The sequence below is a fragment of the Monomorium pharaonis genome, chromosome 11 (genome assembly GCF_013373865.1).
Source record: "Monomorium pharaonis isolate MP-MQ-018 chromosome 11, ASM1337386v2, whole genome shotgun sequence".
Taxonomy (NCBI): Eukaryota; Metazoa; Arthropoda; class Insecta; order Hymenoptera; family Formicidae; genus Monomorium; species Monomorium pharaonis.
Window position 1 is genome coordinate 15,231,622 of NC_050477.1, and position 18,557 is coordinate 15,250,178.

Sequence of the window (18,557 nt, forward strand, 5' to 3'; positions counted from 1 at the left end):
CGAGTGTTTTTCCATTAGTTTCTCTGCGATTTTGTTGGAAACATATTTCTGTAGACTTAACAAAATGAAAGGAGCTATAAACACTAAAAAAAAACGAAGGAAAAATGTAATGATAGTCTTGATTCAGTTAGATTGTACAAATCGCATTGGACGCGGCTATTAAAAAAATTTTTGAAAGCCGACTTTATACCTAATGGTGCGCGCTGTCATCTATCGCGCAATATCTTCCCGACTTCTACGGTTAGTGAGGCAACGAGGCGATCTAGAAGGCTTTGAATGACCTGGCATCAGTCAATCCGGACAGTCTGACATTAGCGAGTGGGGAGAGACGGCTAGGAAAGTTCTATAATGACCCCTTGAAGCTAGCGTCGATCCTCCACCCCTCTCTAGTTTCTAATATCTATACTTTCTCCTCCCTTCCTTCTCCTTCTTTTTTTCCTTTCTTTCTCTCTCCTTTTTCCTCTTAGTCTTGTGTTTTTTTCCCCCCGTCTTTATTACTTCAAGGCAAAATACGCTCGCCAACATGATCTCGCAATGATAGTTCTTTACGGGCCACTTAACATTCACCAGATCCGCGAGGTCGCGGGCGTGGCCGTCGGTGTCCCCTGAAATTATCCACTCCGCGCCTCATCCGGATCTGGGCGCCTCCGCTCGCCTCCCCTCGTTCGTAGGAAGCGGCGCGGCCGGCATCTCGCTCGGCGGTAAGCGGCCTTTCGTCGTAGAACTGGGGCGCGGTCTACTTTCCACGGGCGGGCCCTCGCGTCCTCGCGCTTCGCGGAACCGAACCGCGCGACGAGTGGTTTTCATAATTCGCGATAAAACGGAGAATCGTAATTACCGGGCTCGCCACCGCCTGCTAGACGCAAATTGATTAATTACAGATAATTCGACATGCTTATCTCGCGCGTACGTACGCGATACGATCTTCCACTTCTTCGCCGGGGCTCTCGAACATCGGCGCGCCACTCCTCGCCGGCCTCGTGACAGAAGTTATTCCTCCGGCTGTCACATCGTTCACTCACACCTGACAGAGAGCAAGAGCCATGACTCCACCGCGGTAGAAAAGTCCCTCATCCGTGTCACGAGTCGCAATTCCCTCTCACTTCACTTTGGGAAGTTATTTTCGCAACGAAAAATGAAGGCGCTCTCCGTCTCCCTCTGGACCCTAATGAACATCCCGCGATAATTAAGATGGATGTAGCGTCGATAACGGGCTTTCCGTAAGTTTTTATACATCGGCGCTTGATGATCGCGCCGATGCGCGCACGCGGACATCGATATACTTACCTTAACGAGGCAGACTGGCCTCGGTATCCGGTATCGAGCTCTCTCGTCTGGGAACAAATTCGATCGCGTCACGATACCGCGAGCCGTTTCGGGAATGCCGTCGTGCTTTTTGCTTTGCGCGCGCGGTATCCTTCGCGAAAGATAAGAATCGGTGTCGTTGCGTGTCGTCTCGGGGTCTTCGCATAAAGTGCAGTCCACCACCACGGCCCGTACTCCTCGGCGCGTATTCCACGCGCGGCACGGAGCGGCGGTCCTTGAGCGGCGCTCTTATCTGTATACGCTCTCGTGGTTGGCCCCTCGTCATTCTTGAATCGAGTCGACGGCTGATCGAAGCGCTTGAGGACCCCGCGCCGCCGCCGTCGTCGGTTCGCTTGCGCCCGGCGTTCGATTACATTCGTGCGTTCATGAATATGCATGACGAGAGGTGGGCGCCCGCGAAAAAATTTACGGCCCCGACAGCCTGACGTTTCGAGGACCGCGCGGCTGCGTTCGCGCGCGAGCGAGCACGCGCTCCGAACGGGGCCTAACGATAGGGTAATCGAAACTGACATGCCCTCGAGGGGCCCCGCTACGCTCCTCGGGAATCAAACGTTCGAGAGGGACCGAGTCGTTCGTAGTGACACGCACGCGAAATAATTTCCGATAATGACTCCGCAGGTGACTTTCGCAAATTTGATACGTGATTGATAAGTGAAAAACCTAGCTGTTGTCTGCCTTACCCGTTGAATCCTTTTCCTACAAGGTTTATACAAATTGAAAACACTTTTAATACTGAGAAAGTTTATATTTTTTTCAGAATTTTTGTATAATTTTATAACTGTAGAAAATTTAATATTCCTATTCATTAATTATAGTTGTTTTTTTTTATATGATAATGTCGTTAAAAAAAAGAGAGATTGGTGGAGTAATTTATACGTTTGTTCGATTATAAATGTCCGATTTAATGCGCGGGCACGAACATGATCTCCTCTTCGCAGCCGCCGATGAATGCGACTGTAATGATCACGCGGATGCGCAATATCGTATCATTAAAACGTACAAAAGTGAAACCTAAACAAATCGCATAAGATTTATAAAGTGGATCCGTAGTCTTTGCACACGACGATCCCGCGGTCGTCATTTACGTCGTGGAGCATCTCGTGCACGCGCCGTTCGATTCGTCTGTCGGGCTATCGCGTTGAATTCGACCACGAAGAAGAAGCTCTCGACGCTCACCTCGAGGCTCGGCAAATATGGCACCGCCGCGCGGATGAAGCCTCTTAAAATTATGGCATCGAGATTCTAATCTCGCTCGCGGATACCGCGAGCTGATCAACGGCGCGCGGAGCGATCCTTTCATAGATCAGCTGGAATTACGGCGGTGATCCTTATCCCCGTGTATCTGCGATATTACGTTGCGTTCACTTTCGTTTGTTCGCCAACAGCGCGAAACTATCTCGGAAAAACGAAAGTAATTATTGCCGTGAGCCTTTTACGTCCTCAATTGATAGTTAGTACGTTGATTATTTATTTTCATGACGAGGGAGGTTGGAAGCGATTGACCTATTCTCTGGTAATAATTATAATGAATACAGTTAGACACACAAATGCAGTTAGACTTGCACGGGCGATTACACGTCACTACTAGTAGCGCGAGCAATTTCACCTTATTAATCGGTCTAGCATATTATCCTTATCGTAAAAGTCATAAAATCATAAACTTGTGACCTCATCATAAAAAAAATTTGTATACATATACATAATTGCTCATTTATAATGTATGCGTCGACAGGCATATTTTATTTAGTTGCTAATTAGATTTGCAATCCTATAATAATCTTTCCTCAATTTCTCAACGTTATCGTCGGCGAAGCTTTCGATGACATATCGAGTGGGTATCGTGCGTTACGCAAATGCGAGGAACGAAAGTAATTGTGAAGTATCCGTTTAGCATTATAAGCCTCCGGTTGCGAGAGGGCGATGTGATTTGTGGTAACAGTGGAATTACGTCGCGCGACGTGCGAAATGGGGCTCGAAAAAATCAGAGTGAGAGGGAGGATGTACAAGTTCCTTCGTCGCGTCTGCTCGTCGGACTAGCTCTTGGATCGATTCCGACTGACGATTGGGGATTGACCGAGGGCACTTCTGGAACGTCTATTTTCCCTTCCTATTTATCCTTGCTCGACAATCCGTTCGAGTTCAACGTCGTGAAACTCGGGTTCGAACTTGGTCGTTAGCCGCGCATTTTTCATTTCCTGGCCCGTTTAAGAATTATCACGTTTCTCTCACGTCACGGATAAATTGTGCCCGATAAATCATGATGGATCGCCGTACCGCCGCGAGCCGCTTATTGACAGAGGGGGGAATTTAGAATCGCGTCGTTCGGAGTCACGCTCTTACATATTTGCGCTCGTCTTCGAGGGTATCGGCAAAGTCCTCCTGTTGGTATTGCGCAAGAGTTTCCCATCCCCGGCGGATCCTTTTCATCGCGTTCGCTCGCGCTAACAACCCGGGCGCAGCTGAGCGAGCGCTTCGTAATATCGGGACCGAGGCATCGAGCCGGCGGATGGATATCTCTTCTTAACCCGGAGCTGTGCTACGCAGCGAGACCGCAGACTTTCTAACGATTCGGGCGCAAAGCATGATCTGACCCAGGTCGACCCAGCGTTCCCGGTCCGCGTCGGTGTTGGAACTCAACGGCGTGTAGCACCGTCGCGCGCACGTGAAGCGCGGAGCCCTCCTGGCACCGCTCAATTAATCATTAATAGGCGCTAATACCCGCCGCGTAGTATCGCCGCGTCGATTACGGACGTGCACGTCGAAATGATGCGGGACGTTCTCGTTCTAGATTTTCCTGCGATTCGAAGCCGAGCCGCTTCCTCCTATATGTATACGTCGATCAAACCGTGATTCGCACGAAGGGTTTTGCCCCGACCTGGACGTCGGATATGTTTGGGAAAGGATTGCATGATGTTTCTATGATGGATGATCGATGAAATTAGAGATCGTTAAAAATGACTGTATTGTTGCGCGAGTCGATTAGACACTTCCTGTACAGGCGGCTCCAAGCTAGTCGGTTCAGTCCGGGAATCTTATATTTGGCTCGCCGTCTATCGTAGCTTCTGCAATTTTTGTATCACATATTCAAACAATTAATTACGCTGTAAAAATGAAAAGTACGACATTGCATTAATTAAGTCAACTGAGATAGAAATTCTCCCTCTGTTCAATTAGTGTAATTGTGATCTCTTCTCGATATGTACGTAATCGTTTAACCACTTTTTTCGAAGAGCAATATATAATTTAATGATAAAAGGCGATTTAATGAATTAATTAAGTTTATTGAATACATTCACCGGACAAGCGCAACTGTCGGTTTTAGATAGTAATATCGCGGCGGCGAAGTGCCTTTACGCATTGATTGTACGGTAGACTTGCATTTAAACGTCCATAATGATAGTCCCGCGCGCAGTTGTACGCGAGCGTTTACACTATTTACGAAATTAATGATGAAAAGCGTGTCGACTGACGTTAAATGCGACCTGCTTACTCGCGTGTATCGTTCCGGGTAGTTCGATGTAATATTTGTAGCTGTAGTTCTTTAGCTTTGCGATATCTATAAATTGTGCCGACAATTTAACGACCTGAATTCGATTTGCAACGAATTGAATCCGGTTGGAATATTAGAAGGCAGTGTGCTATAAAAAAAAAGACGAACGGTTTACAGAGTCCGGTTTAGATTGATATTTTTAGATTAAAAAATCTCATGTATATTTTGTTTTCAGTTTATTGGCATGAATGAATTATTTTTACAGTATCGTTTTTAATAATGATATGAATGATAAATTTAATAAATTTGATGAGTGATGTTAAAAATACTAGATAATATAATTTTTACAATATTGTTTTATATTTTGTAATAATTAACATTTTTCAGCATAAGCAAAATAAAAACCTGAAAAATTGAATGCAATTACAGAAACCTGGCACAGTAGATTACACTTATTTTAAAAATATGAGTTATTTGTACAAAATATCGAAGAATTTTACATCTATTGAAAAGCTGCTTTTTCTGCTGAATGCAGCCATTGCTTAGTTTTCGAAAAATAAGAAGGAAGTACTTCTTTAAGCGGCTTATTATACCATTGGCAATCTTTCTCTGCCTTTAAACACTTATTAAATATAATAATTATTTGTATGATTCTTATTATTAGTTTTCAATATAACCTTTTACCCAGTAAGTACTGAAAACAAGATAAAATTAATTTTTACATCGCATATCAAAGTTTCACAAATGCACTTGCACGTGGCTCTCGACGATTAGTATTTGCAGTTAATTTGGTAATTACTCTGATATCTCTGCATCTCCGGGCGGATATATAATTCCGAATTCGCTATGGTGCACGCGAATCATATTTAGAAAGTAGCCTCTTATCGCGGGCAGCGAGTAAACCGCCCGAGGATTTTCATGGAAAATTCACTACGATTCGTCGATCGATTTAATGGCCGGCCACGTGGCCAGCGCCTGCCTAATCGCTAAGAACGTTAATTAACCCGAGGGCCACGCGCGCCCGCACGCTTTCTCCTACATCCTGTGTACGTACAGATCGTGCGGTGTACCGCGTGTGTGCACGTGAACAGTCAAGCTTGGAGAGAGAGAGAGAGAGAGGCACGTACATTCTTACATGTCTTGGGCTTAACGCTGTCTCTCTCTCCGCCTGACAGATCGCTACCGTGCGTTTAAAAGCGTGTACGCCGATAAAACCGCGAACCGGCTGCTTAAGTCTTTCTCGTGTTCTATCATTTATACAGAAATGCGCCGAGACGTGTTCATCAAACGTGCATGCAATTAGCGGCGATTGAGAGCGGCACGGTTACGGATACTTCCAATCGTGTTTCAATTTTTTCCCCCCCTCTCTCAGATCGACCCAATCAATCTGAGCGGAGGAGAAAAATCGCGATCGTGCCGCAAACATCCGTCAGACCGTCAAGAGGGAAAAAAAAAGGATAGGCATTCCATTCGTACAAGAAATGGAATGATATATGATCGCACTTTTCGTGGCGCTGCTCCAAGTCGTTACACAATAATCCGAGTGATATCGGTGCTGCGGGGTAATAGGTGTACATTTCCTTAATCGCGCCGCGTGCGATCTAGCAATAACGCTATCGTAGATCTCATTTCTTTCGTTTCCACCTCGGTTCCTCTCCCTCTTCCGCTTTCCACGTATCGTCGCCGCGCCGATCCGACAACGACGAGCTTGCGGTCACTCGCGTTTTCTACGCGCCGCGGCCATCGAACCCATCTAACATCGGGTTACCATATATTGTTGGCTGGTTAAGTGCTGCCCGCATCGTGCATGCTGTTACGTATGGACATTGTAATTTCCAGACGGTCGCGAACAACGACGGAAAGACGGTGCGCGCGCGCGCAAAGCCGATGGGCGGTATCGACGGCCAGTCGTTCTTCGGAGTTAACAGTCGAGCTGTAATCAACATTTTGTTGGGTCTAGCGGCGTGTCTTCGCCGTGCTGTAGTAAACTCTAGTCCAGCTCCTCCACGGCGATCGCCCTGGCATATCTCTTCCGGCTACCGCTCTCGTTAGCGCACGCTCGCATGGACAATGTCAGTGATTGAATTAGGGATAATGATGCATGTCAGCGGTTAAGTTGTTTGCTAGGAAAGTGCCGATTTTTTTCTTTCTTTCTACGTCGTTCTCGTTGAGTGCTCGAGTCGATAATAATGTTAAAAGCTGGAGATACACTGGCGATAACTTTAGTGGAGCACCAATCATTTTCCCACAACATTATTAGATGATGAAACAAACATGATCGTTATACATTAAGCATCTGATAGTAGTCGAAATTAATTAACATTGATCGGCGGACATTAATTGTTAGCTGTGCCTTTCACTTCCGAATATTCATCAATATGATATGAATATGTATTCAAGTTTTGGAATGTCATAATGTGTTGCTTCGGAGTTAGCGATAGAGGCTCCAATAATGTTTACGGTCATATCATTACGTGATCGGCGTTTTCTTCGATTAAAGATCGGCAACTCGAATGCCACGGCTCTCTATCGATTGATTCCTGTACGGCTCGTTAGAGCTATGACTAATTACAGGCTCGTTATAGGTCAATGCTTAATTACACCGCGGGCGAGATTCCACCTCCGCTTTCGCTCTTATCGTCTTCTCGTGATCTTAGAAGCAGCAACAGGTTCTCTCTCCAGCTGCCACAATTTTATGCACGAAACACTATAATTCTTGCTCCGAATATCGTTGAACTCGGACGACCTTTTGCATTCACGTGTCACGAGCGACGTAACGAGAATTGCCAATTTATATTTATGCATCCGCGTTGTGTACCATACCCGATGTATGAGCATAATTAATTGAATAGTAAACAAAATTAATGCTCATTTTGAATTTCATGCTGCATAAGCTGTCATCTAAGTTGACATTACGTTCGGAGAAAAAAAAAGAATGAGGCAAACGTGAAATGTCGGCTGAGGAATATTAATGAATGAGAGAAAAAATAATATTGTGATATTATTCTCATTCAACTCATGGGTTATGTTTTAAGATTGAACATTTATTTAGTGCGCAATTTAATAAACTTAAAAATGTATATAAAAAAATATTAACCAAGATCATTTTTAATTAGTCAGTGTTAGTAGATACGTGATAGTTTCACACATCAATCTATGTAAAAAAAAGAAACTCCCGTCACGCGATATCTTTTTCTTAATTTATAAAGAATGTAGAAAAGCCCCTGGCACTTCTGCTCGCCGAACCAGGAAGCAAGTCGCGCGAGGTTTTTTCCCATTTGTCGCATTGCACGAATAAACACATAAAATAGCATCGCGTCGGTCTGTAAATGTCATGTCCTTGCATTGCACGGTGACGTACGGATGCGCGCTATCGGAGATCGGCTTTATTAAATTTCTACCTGTCGTTCTTCATAGTAGACATTTAGTCACAGATCGTACGCACGCTCATCCGCATTTTCACAATGGAAAGGCTCTCGCTCCCCGCGAGTCTTTGTGCTTTTATTTTCTACATGGAATATTTTAACGTGTTGTGATACGCATGACGTTTAATTTTGAAAAAGATGCAGTTTACATTTTTTTCTCTCTCATTTTACTGGAGGCTTCTGCGTGGAAGAAAAAGTAATTCTTAAAGTATACATATCGCTCTTTTGCAATCTTTTAATTTACATTCGCGCACACAGGTATTTGTAGAGGGTATCCCATATCCATTTGTAAGAATTCATGCGCGCATGTTCAGACGAACGTTACGCGGGGCAAATCGAATAACGGGCGTTCTCGCGTTATACGGTAGCGCGGATCTCTCTTCATGAGATTCCGCCCTGCCCTCTTGCCTACCTCGCGGACGGACGAGCGTGTACGATGAGCACGTGTTACGCACGTAAGTTCGTACCGCATTTCCCCGAAGCGGATTCGCTCTGCCTCGTTCGCCACGTATCTTGTTATCGTTTAAGGCTGATTACGAAACGCGGTAGCGCGCGGACCGCTTTGAGGAGATGATTGCGCGATGATGAGGTCTGGAATCACGAAACATCGGCGACGTGGTCGTCACGGCCGTCCTCCCTTCCCAACCCCCCCCCCCCCTCTTTCTCTCTCGCTCGCTCGTCTGCGCTCTAATCACCGACGACGTTTCTGCCGACGCGTTCTCTTCCTTCTCCCTCGATACGCTTCTCTTCAAGTTACTGCCTGATGAATGGCCGGTTCTCTATTCTCTTCCTCCCGCTTTCTCTACACGTGATTTCCCCTCTCGTAATCGTCCAGGTGACAGATCTGGGTTGCCGGCATTGCTTGCATCACCCATCGCGCGATCCCCCGATGAGGAAACTCGTCGTGAGGCCCCTCTTCCTCCTACGGGAGCACGAGACCGATGTCGCCCGCGGGACAATCCGCACCACGTGGCCCGTGACTCGTCCCCGCTCGATCCACGTCGATCATCGTCAAGGAAGTGCCGCGCGAGCGAAGAGCTCTGCGCTCTCACCTTTCCCCCGTTAGCGTGCACTTGCGACACCGTCCGTTATGGTCCGCGAATCTCGCTTTTAAGCGGTGACGACGCGACCAGATAGTTCGCAATGACATACATCATTGGCTTTGTCGACCTCGATTACTAAACCGACTCGGATCCCAATCTTGCGAAAGCTTCTTTATCATGCTGAGAAAATTGCAGCATGAAAAAGGAGAAGAAGAAGAAGAAGAAGAAGAAGAAGAAGAAGAAGAAGAAGAAGAAGAATTGGACATTTTCTCGGTCACGTCTCTCTGTCATTTCGTTAAAGCCAGTCGGTTCTCGCCGACGTTCGTCGCTTCCTTTAAAGGATCCTTTAAAGTGTCCGTCTTACCCGCCTCTGGTACGTTCGTTCTCTCTGTCGCATCGCGAAACGCATTCACGTCGTCCACGCCGTCGTTTCTCATCCCCCTTGCGTCTACGCGCTCTCCGGCTCGGACGTCATAGACAGCTGGTATCTTTATCGTATCGATTCGGCTGACAAACTGGAGGATACCGCAAGACGAATAGCCGATCTGCATGAGGTATGGAGTCGTGCGCGTTGCGATTAGTCAGGGGGACTCGGCGTCCTCGTGCTCTAATGGGCATCGTTAGCCGTTCCTGGTAGTAAAGGAGAGAAGCGTGTCGGTACGCGGCCAGGATAGGCGCTCCATACCCTAAGCCTAACTCGGGTTAACGTCTAGTGCAACGACACGAGAGGCAAGCCCGATGAGCGGGAGACTGACGAGAGGAGACATCGCGACGTGTATAAACTCACGGTATCTGCTGCCAGGGAGCAGAGCCGCGCGGGTAAAGAGTGTCCCGGCTAATCGTCCCGTGATCGTCATCCCGCGACTTTTACCCCCCTTTCATGGTAACGCGAAATATATATATGGCGAACGAGGAAGCCGTCGCGTCGGTTTGATTTGATGAAAACGATACAACATAAGACGTCTCTAATGAGAGCGCCGCTTAACCGCCGTGCTTCGTGTCATGTTCTTCGGAATCCATTACTATTCCCCGATATACTTTTTCTCTTCGGTTCGCAGATAGATTTTTACGGCTTTTACGAGTTTGTTACACAACGTGCCTTCTTGTGCAGTATGGATTTATCGTACAAAAGCAAATTCAAAGGGGAGAAATATTATTTAATCGAAATAGAAATTATCGTCGTGAAATAGCGTTTGTCATTAAGAGAAAATATATAAATATGTGTTAGAAAGCTTAAGGGAGTCTCTCGTTTGGCGCACTTGAGAATTTTCAAAGTTGCGCGAATGCACGTTGGTTACAATTTCCTACGGTTAAAGTTCGAAATATTATCGTCCATCATCTTCGACGTTCTCCTTCGCTTACCCGGCCTGTCGTTATATCCAGGAGATCGGAAGTGGGTCGTGGCACGGGCGCGGTAGCCAGTCACGGCGAAGGTAACGTTAGGTGGGGTACGCACGATCTCATTCCTTGCACTAGGGTAATGATAATTAATCCACCAGGGACCGCTCCTTTCAGCTCGGCCACGCCAACGGTCAACGGTGCCGGGGTGCCGTTGTTGTTCCTCCATCTCGTCCAACCTCGTCCCGATCGCCTTCCCTCCTCTTCCCCTACCTTCCTCCTCCTCCTCCTCCACCTCGTCGACCCGCCGCTCTTTTCTTCCCATTAACCAATTAATAACGTCACCTAGTCCGGCGTTACCGTTCCGGTTCTCCTCGCCGCATTGACCCTGACGAACGGTACCTGCGAGCTAGGCCACGTTCGAAGAACCCTCCTTATGGTGATTATAACCCTCGAGGACGCAATCTCCCTGCCGTTGGGAAATCGCTAGATTGTATTAGAGATTAAGAGATCTTATCGACGCGTTGCGTTATGATTACGCAAGCGATTGCCAGTTATATTATAGAGAGTATGTGAAATCTAACAATAGCTGCATGCATAAGGTACGCGTACATATGTATCTTGTATTTCCTCCTTACAGACTGTATTTCGTGAGGCAGCTCACGTCCTCGCAAAAAGCTTTATCGACTGCTGATCCCATCATAATAAAATGTCATTAGAAATGAGAAGAATATATATCTTGTGAAGTAATCTTAATTTCTAAAGAAAAGGAAATAATAATATAAAGAGTATAAAGCTGTTGCGAATCGTGAGATGTAGATTCCCCCCGTGGTCTCAAGGAGGTTTACTATCACCGTATACAATGTACATATATATTGATTGTCTGCGTCGATTAATAATCACTCGCGGTACTCCCAACACGTGCATGCATAATTAAATTTCTTCGTCTCGCGGATGGAAGCCTCTCCCGCGGGGCAGGCCCGAAGCGTTTGGAAACAATTTTCTCGTAACAGCAACCGAGCAACGCGAGATAGTGAGTAGTCGCTTGCAAATTACAACTGTATCTTTCTAACCGCAGATCGAAGGTGATAAAGGTAACTTGATGAGGTCCCTCGACGCGCGATCCGTGCGCCGCTATGCGCTCTATGCGCTTTTATCTCTCACCTCTCCCGATACACGCCTCGCCGTGAGAGATCGCGAGCGTAATGTCACGCCTGGCAATGGCCTACACACAATTAACTCGCGTTGCCCTCGATCTCCGACGATTCTTTTCTTTTTCCATATGCAATTCCCTTCCGAGAATTTTCCCGAGATCGTGGGACGGCGCGAGTCTTCTGCGCCGGCACGCGGCGGCACGTTTAAATTATTACGTTCTCTTTTATCGTATACCTCACACCCACCTCCGCCTTTCGTCGCCCGACTGACATTAGCGTCGTGACATTAGCGCGCGTCGCGCACTGACATAAACGGGCATCCACTTGTGATTTCCCGATAAACGAACGTATGATTTAGAGGCGACGGTTATACATTAAGCGCGCATATTCCGCTCCCCGAACATTTCTGCCTGCCAAGTCGTATTCTCTGATGTATACGCGATTGTTTCGTAAAGAGTGTTTTTGATGGAACGCGACATCGTGTTTGAGTATTCCCCTCTATCGCAATCTTAACCGGATTATTAATCTCCGTCCGACGTACACGGTTTTGAATCGCACGATTGTACCGGGTCGGAGTTAGACGCGAAGACCGTTCGAGACCGCGTTGCTTCACGACGGGAATCAATCATATCACTCGCGCGCGCGCGCGCGCATGCGCATGTGTGTGTGTGTGGGATTTTGCTAATTGCATAACCGTCAAATAATGAAGTTAATAACGCGCGAAGACAAGGAAGCGAAATCAACACGAGAGGGTTACATTTTTGTCCTACAAATATTATTTATCGGCCGGATTACGTAAGAGGGGCAACTGCAGGTAATTACGGAATGACTCTCCTCGTCGCCGTATTGCGCAATGCGCGATAACCGCATGCGCAACATCGTGTAACACACCGAGGTGTTTTGTTTCAATCCTTCTTACTCACGATCGCTTTTATGCACGATCGCGCGCGTACGACCGGTGTTCGCCGCTGGTAGTACACATTGTCATAAGCGACCGGGACGAGCCAAGCCTTGGACCGAATGGATGGTCTCCCCGCCTCCGAGTGTGCCGAAGATTTATCGCTCGCGCGAGACGTCTCGGGCCCGCGCGAGTTACAGAGAGAGAGACTTTCCCAGAGAGACGTAACCTGACTGACGATAGAGCCCAGCCGCAACCGGTCGATAGCTTCTATATCGCTTTGTCTCTACCTAGATCTAAGCTCGTCCCATTGTCATGCCTGTCAATGCGCGGTTTTCGTTTCATTGTTCACGGCGAGATTTATTTATTATCCGAAAACAAACGTACGAAAATGTAGGTTTTCTTTTGTTGCTATCGGCGACGGTCAAACTTGATCAAAGTTGATGATTTAGAATTGTTAATGCACATTGTTAACAAGATTTTGTACCTATTTCTTTCCGTTCTCAGTACCAAATCCAGTTTACAGATAGTAATACGTATACTTTAATTCTGGAAAAGGATTTCCAAATCTATATACAGGGTGTCCCAAAACATGTGAGTCAACGCTCGTAAAAAGGTAGAAGGGATCGAGATGAACGTAAAAGTCCAATATTGTCTTGGGTTAAGTCCACCAATAATCGAGATATTTACATATGGAATCTGCAAATAATCTAATTTCTATCGTAATTGTGAACAGTAAATTAATGAAAGCTTTATCATACATTCACGATAGATTTTTCCTTCCGTGTTATGGCTCCAGCGGATAGAGCTCTTCCCTCGGCGCGCTCTCATAATTTGAAAAATTAATACCTCGACTATTTTTGGACCTAATCCAAGACCTAATCCAAGACAATATTGGACTTTTTTGTTCATCTCGATCCCTTTTTACAAGCGTTGACTCACATGTTTTGGGACTCTAAAAAAGGATTTTTTTTATCTATAAAAGAAATACATACAGAACTTCGTTACGAAAGTCATTGTTTACAAAATTCTTTACAAAAGTATCCCTTTAAAACTCGACGATTGTCATGAAATATCTGTAAAATCGTAATTGTCGGTCGTATATTATTAAAAAGTACCGTAATATCGCGTTTATCCTGTCGTCGCCGTGGCCTCGGTTCACTCTACTGATTTTAATCTCCGGTTGGCGAAGCGCAAAATTTGAATAATTCCTCGGAGCGTTTCGTGTCTGGATCGCTCGGGAGGCGCGGAGCAGCGATTGGCCGTGTGATTTACTTTTGGAAATAGCTACTTTCGCGCAGATAAGAGCGACGACGACCGACGATCGTGGGCCAGTCTCGGAAAGAAAGGAGGAACGTCTAGGATGGTTGCACATATTTTAGGAAGGCCTGAGAACCGGTCGCGCTCCCTTATTTCTCGCTCGTCTCCCAGCAGGAAGAGGCCTAGCATCATCGTTCGCGAAGATAATGAAATGATTTAACGGGGGGGGGGGGATACACACGCGGCCAAGGGCGATCGTCGGACGGAAGATTTACCGTTCGTGTAAACCCCTTCACGTACTCGCGAGGCAAGTTATCTCGTCGCCCAAAATCTCGCCCGTCCGACATCATCTCGGACGGTATGTACGTTTCATTCGTGTGATTCTCTCCGCGAGCGGAATTGCTCGACTGAAAAATTTAAACGGCCACGCGTGTCGTGTTAAGACGCGAGACGTAGGTACCGTGGTATACGTGGAAAAGCGGACGTCGGGCGTTCGCTAAAAATTTGCGGCATCGTACGGGCACTTTTGAGCATCACTGTAAGGATAAGATCGCGTCCGTCGGGCCGGCATCGGTCGGATGCTGCCGGCGGGGACAATTACGCAGATGTGTGCCTTGTGCGGATAGCAGAAGAAGAGGAGCGTGCGGCGTGCGGGGTCGATTCCCCGCTCCTCACAGCCTCCTTTTCGTAGTCGCGCGTGCGTGTTCGTAGACACACCTACATAATGTAATCCCATCCTTCCTGCGTCCGGAATTAGTATGCACTTCGACGAGCGATCATATGCGTGCACGTTGAGCCAGGATGCCTCCTCATCCTCATCGTCTTCCTCGCGCGCGCGCGCGCGCGCGCGCGAGCACACGTGTACGTCTCGTACGGACGCGAAGGAGAGATCCGGGGGAGAGGAAGGGTTACGAGGGACGAACACAACGAGAGAGAGAGGCAGAAGTGATTACAGAGCGCGAGCCTCTGGTTGCCCCCGGCGCGTGCGTCCAGATCGACCATCCTCTCCCTAGCTCGTACAATCCTCCCGGTTTCACCTTTCCTGGAACACGGCCCCCGGGGGATTACCGTTGGATTTCAGCGCATCGGTACTCCGGGAACGTTAACGCCGCGCCGCGCCGCGCCGTCGTGCCGAGATACGCTGGAAGTAGGGACCGGACCCTCGTCGGGTCCGGCTACGTCAGGTGGCTTCAAGGACCTTTGCCACTTCTACGTAAAACGCGTCTTAATTCCGCTGAAAACCGCCGACGATTCTCGCGATATCGGATGCGACAATTGGTGGTAGGAAATGATAATGTTGTATCCTTTTGACTTTTTATATCAAGCACACAATATTGTAATAACGTAAGACCGACACGATAGAGATTTGGCGTTTCCGCGGATGGTTCGATGCGCCGCCGCACGAAAAGCCAAAGCGTTATGTATTATCAACGGAGCGAACCGTTCTCGTAAAAGCGATGATTGATCTTAATGGGTAATAAGAAACGCAGTGCTGCATGAGATAAGAGAAAATGAGTGGCGATTAACGTCGGGATCGGTTACGCAGCGCGAACACGCGACAACCGCTCGTTTGCGGTTCGCGTTATTTCCGATGTGACGGATGGTCACGTTAAAGTCGAAACTTATCTTCGATCTAACGTGAGGTTCAATCAAGGATGGAACGCGAGAAAATCGTGAGCGTTTTATTACGGCGATATTCCCTCCCCCCCTCCCTCCCGCGCCGTCGTTGCCGTTTACGAGCGAGGAAAAAACAAGTTTATTGGACCATGAAGTGATGAGAGGTCGCGGATGCGAAGCGAGAGAAATAGCACTACGCGCGGAGTAAAGTTGCAGTGATGGAGGATGTGCCAGGATGCGCAGAGTATATCTTTCCTGGTTAGCGGTATCCTCCCGTGTCAATCTCCTGTTAATACTCCAGTTGCAGTATTTTGTACCGCTGGCGTTGATTTCGTTTTTACTTCCAAGTCAAAGACCCAATTAGAGAGAAAGGAAGAGAGAGAGAGAGAGAGAGAACGCTGTTTATTGCGTGTCTTCTTACGCGTTTGCCCATCCACAACTATGCATGAAGCGTCTCAAACAAATAGCACTTCTGTCATATTGCGCTCACGACTCGGGCCTTTACTCCGCACTCCGTTATTGTCCATACAGCCACGCGGTGAAAACATGCGAGACCATAGGGATCGCAATTAAGCGGCCGACGAGTCGCGAACCCGCAGCCTCCCCGCGAGAGCGCGGAAATGTACACGTGGCCTCGGCCTGCCTCCTCTCTCGAGGACGTTAGGCCGGTGAAGCCGCGGCGCACGCTGAACTTTCACCGCAATTAAGCTAAAAGCGCAATTTCTGCCGCGACCGCGTTCACTCCTACTGGGGTTAATAGCTCCGCGCGATATCGCGCGCGATGTAATTCCGCGGGATTCCTCGCCGAACGGATTTGAAATTGAAATCGGGAATACTCGCGGACCCGCATAATATCTGCTCCGAAAACGATATTTATCAAGGATAAATAAATCGCGGGTGCATTATAAAAGTTGCTGAAAAATTGCTGAAACTATTATAAATAGCTTATTTTGTAATGAATGAAATGGATGAAATTGAATTGCAAAAGAAATTATTGCCATCATCCCATTATTAGTTCGTAGTGCAAAAGAAATTATGTACATTCGTACACTGAAAACAAAATTTTAATTTGACTAAATTTTGCAGTTTGATTGAATGTCTTTAATTCAAGTATTTAACTTAAATACCTAAAATACTTGAACTTAATTCAACTATTTATAACATTTGACTAAAATACCTAAATACTTGGATTAAAGAAATTTAATCAAGTTGATAGATTTAGCTAAATTAATAATTTTTACTTTTTTCTGTGTAAACTTGTGTAAGATAACTTGTAAAAACAAGAAACAAGACTAATATTCAATTGATTACGTGACTCTGAACACGACGGCGACATGTTTTCGAAATAATATCCATTACGTATAAAATATATATGAAATTTGTAATTTTTAATAAATTAAATGAAACATATGGATATACATGTTAAGTTTTGACAAATTTAGAAGCAATTCGAAGGAATTGTATTTTGTTGTGTCCGTTTAAGGAAAGACTTTGCGACGCAAACGAATCATAGTCGACATAGTTATGGCGTGACGAAAGAAAGGTTTTGTCGTCGAGATTTACGCACGGATGCACTCGTAACCGTGAATCGTGCGCCGTGGCCAACGGGTCGGCCATTATTATTACTCTAATCCATCTGCATTGTCATTAGAGACCGGCCACAGGTTTCTCTAACGTAGTCGATACCGCCTCTCAGCGGAAAGACAGTGTTTCGTGCATTCGCCGTTTACCTTCGCATCTGGAGAAAGAACATTCCCGCAAGCTCAAAAGAAAAAACAGGGCAAGCGTAAAAAAATTATATTTTATAAAAATTATATTTTAATCATTATTTAAAAATTTGATTGGCCTTTGAGTGACTGTATAGAATTTGTGACTGAATAACTTTTTACAATTTTGATACTATGAATGTTGAAAATATGCATCGATAGATATTGATTTTAGAGAAATAAATGTTAATATGTCATGTAAGAAAACGGAACAGAATTGTTTACAGTCGCGAGATTCTATTTTACAGAATGGAATCCCGCGGCATCGAAAGCCGCAAATTTGAGAAGCAGGCAGACACGAGTACGCGCGTTTATCGCTCGTTCTCGAAGCTCATTACCCAACAGAGGCGTGCAATTTATCCCGTGGCGCGTCTTAATTTTTAACAGCGACTCATTTCCACCTTAATTATTACGGCTGGTGAAATTAAATCGCGCTCAAGAGTACACCAAGTACACATAACTCTCACCGTTCGCGCATTTGGAAGCGTATATACAAACGACGAGCGTACGATGAGAGTAAAATTTTTCTGTCGGCAACCCCCGCGCGTGACGCCGTCGCTCTTCGTTTTCCCTTTACGATCCGTCGGATTTCTCCTCGCAGGTGCTGCCGTCCTCTTATTGACGCTCCGCTCCGAATTGAGCAATTACGCGGCAATAATTAGGCCCCGACTTTATATCTCCGTAAATTACGGCGCGGTAGCGGCGCGGCGCGGCGCGGCGGCGTAGCGATCGAGAGCCGAGGCGTAAGAGAGAGGTACGGAGACAATGGGGTCCTCGGCGAAACAATGGCGCGGCCCCGTATAGTTGGGGCAGCGGTTCAGCGCTATAAACAATACCGTGGAGGAGCCCGGCTGATAGGGTCGCGGGGTCAGCCCCTGTGGGAGCTCATGACTCTCTTTACTCCTCTTCATCCGCCCCCTCCGCGCCGTCCCGACTCCGCTCCTCCTTCTCCTCCTCCTGAACGAGGTCACGAAATTAATTTTTCACCGTGCACGAGCTCGTACGCTCGTACGAGAAAGGTCCCGGCGTGGCCTTACGGACCCCTACGAGGTTTACCGGCGTTTGCTACTATACGTGATCGCGCACTCGCACACCTCTTCGATATATTCGAGATAACTCGAGGAGAATTTTTATTATAGGATGCTCACGGATTAATCGCCTGGACCCACATACCTTTCGGTATATCGGATCTTTTTGAAAATTAGTAAATAAATGTTTCACGAAAAGGGTAAATTATGAC

General features: G+C 46.7%; 1 protein-coding gene across 4 annotated transcripts in view; it reads left to right on the forward strand.

The window, feature by feature from the left end:
* The window catches only part of LOC105839513 (putative uncharacterized protein DDB_G0288537), a 104,550-nt gene that overhangs the window by 58,953 nt on the left and 27,040 nt on the right, over window positions 1–18,557 (forward strand). The window lies entirely within an intron of this gene.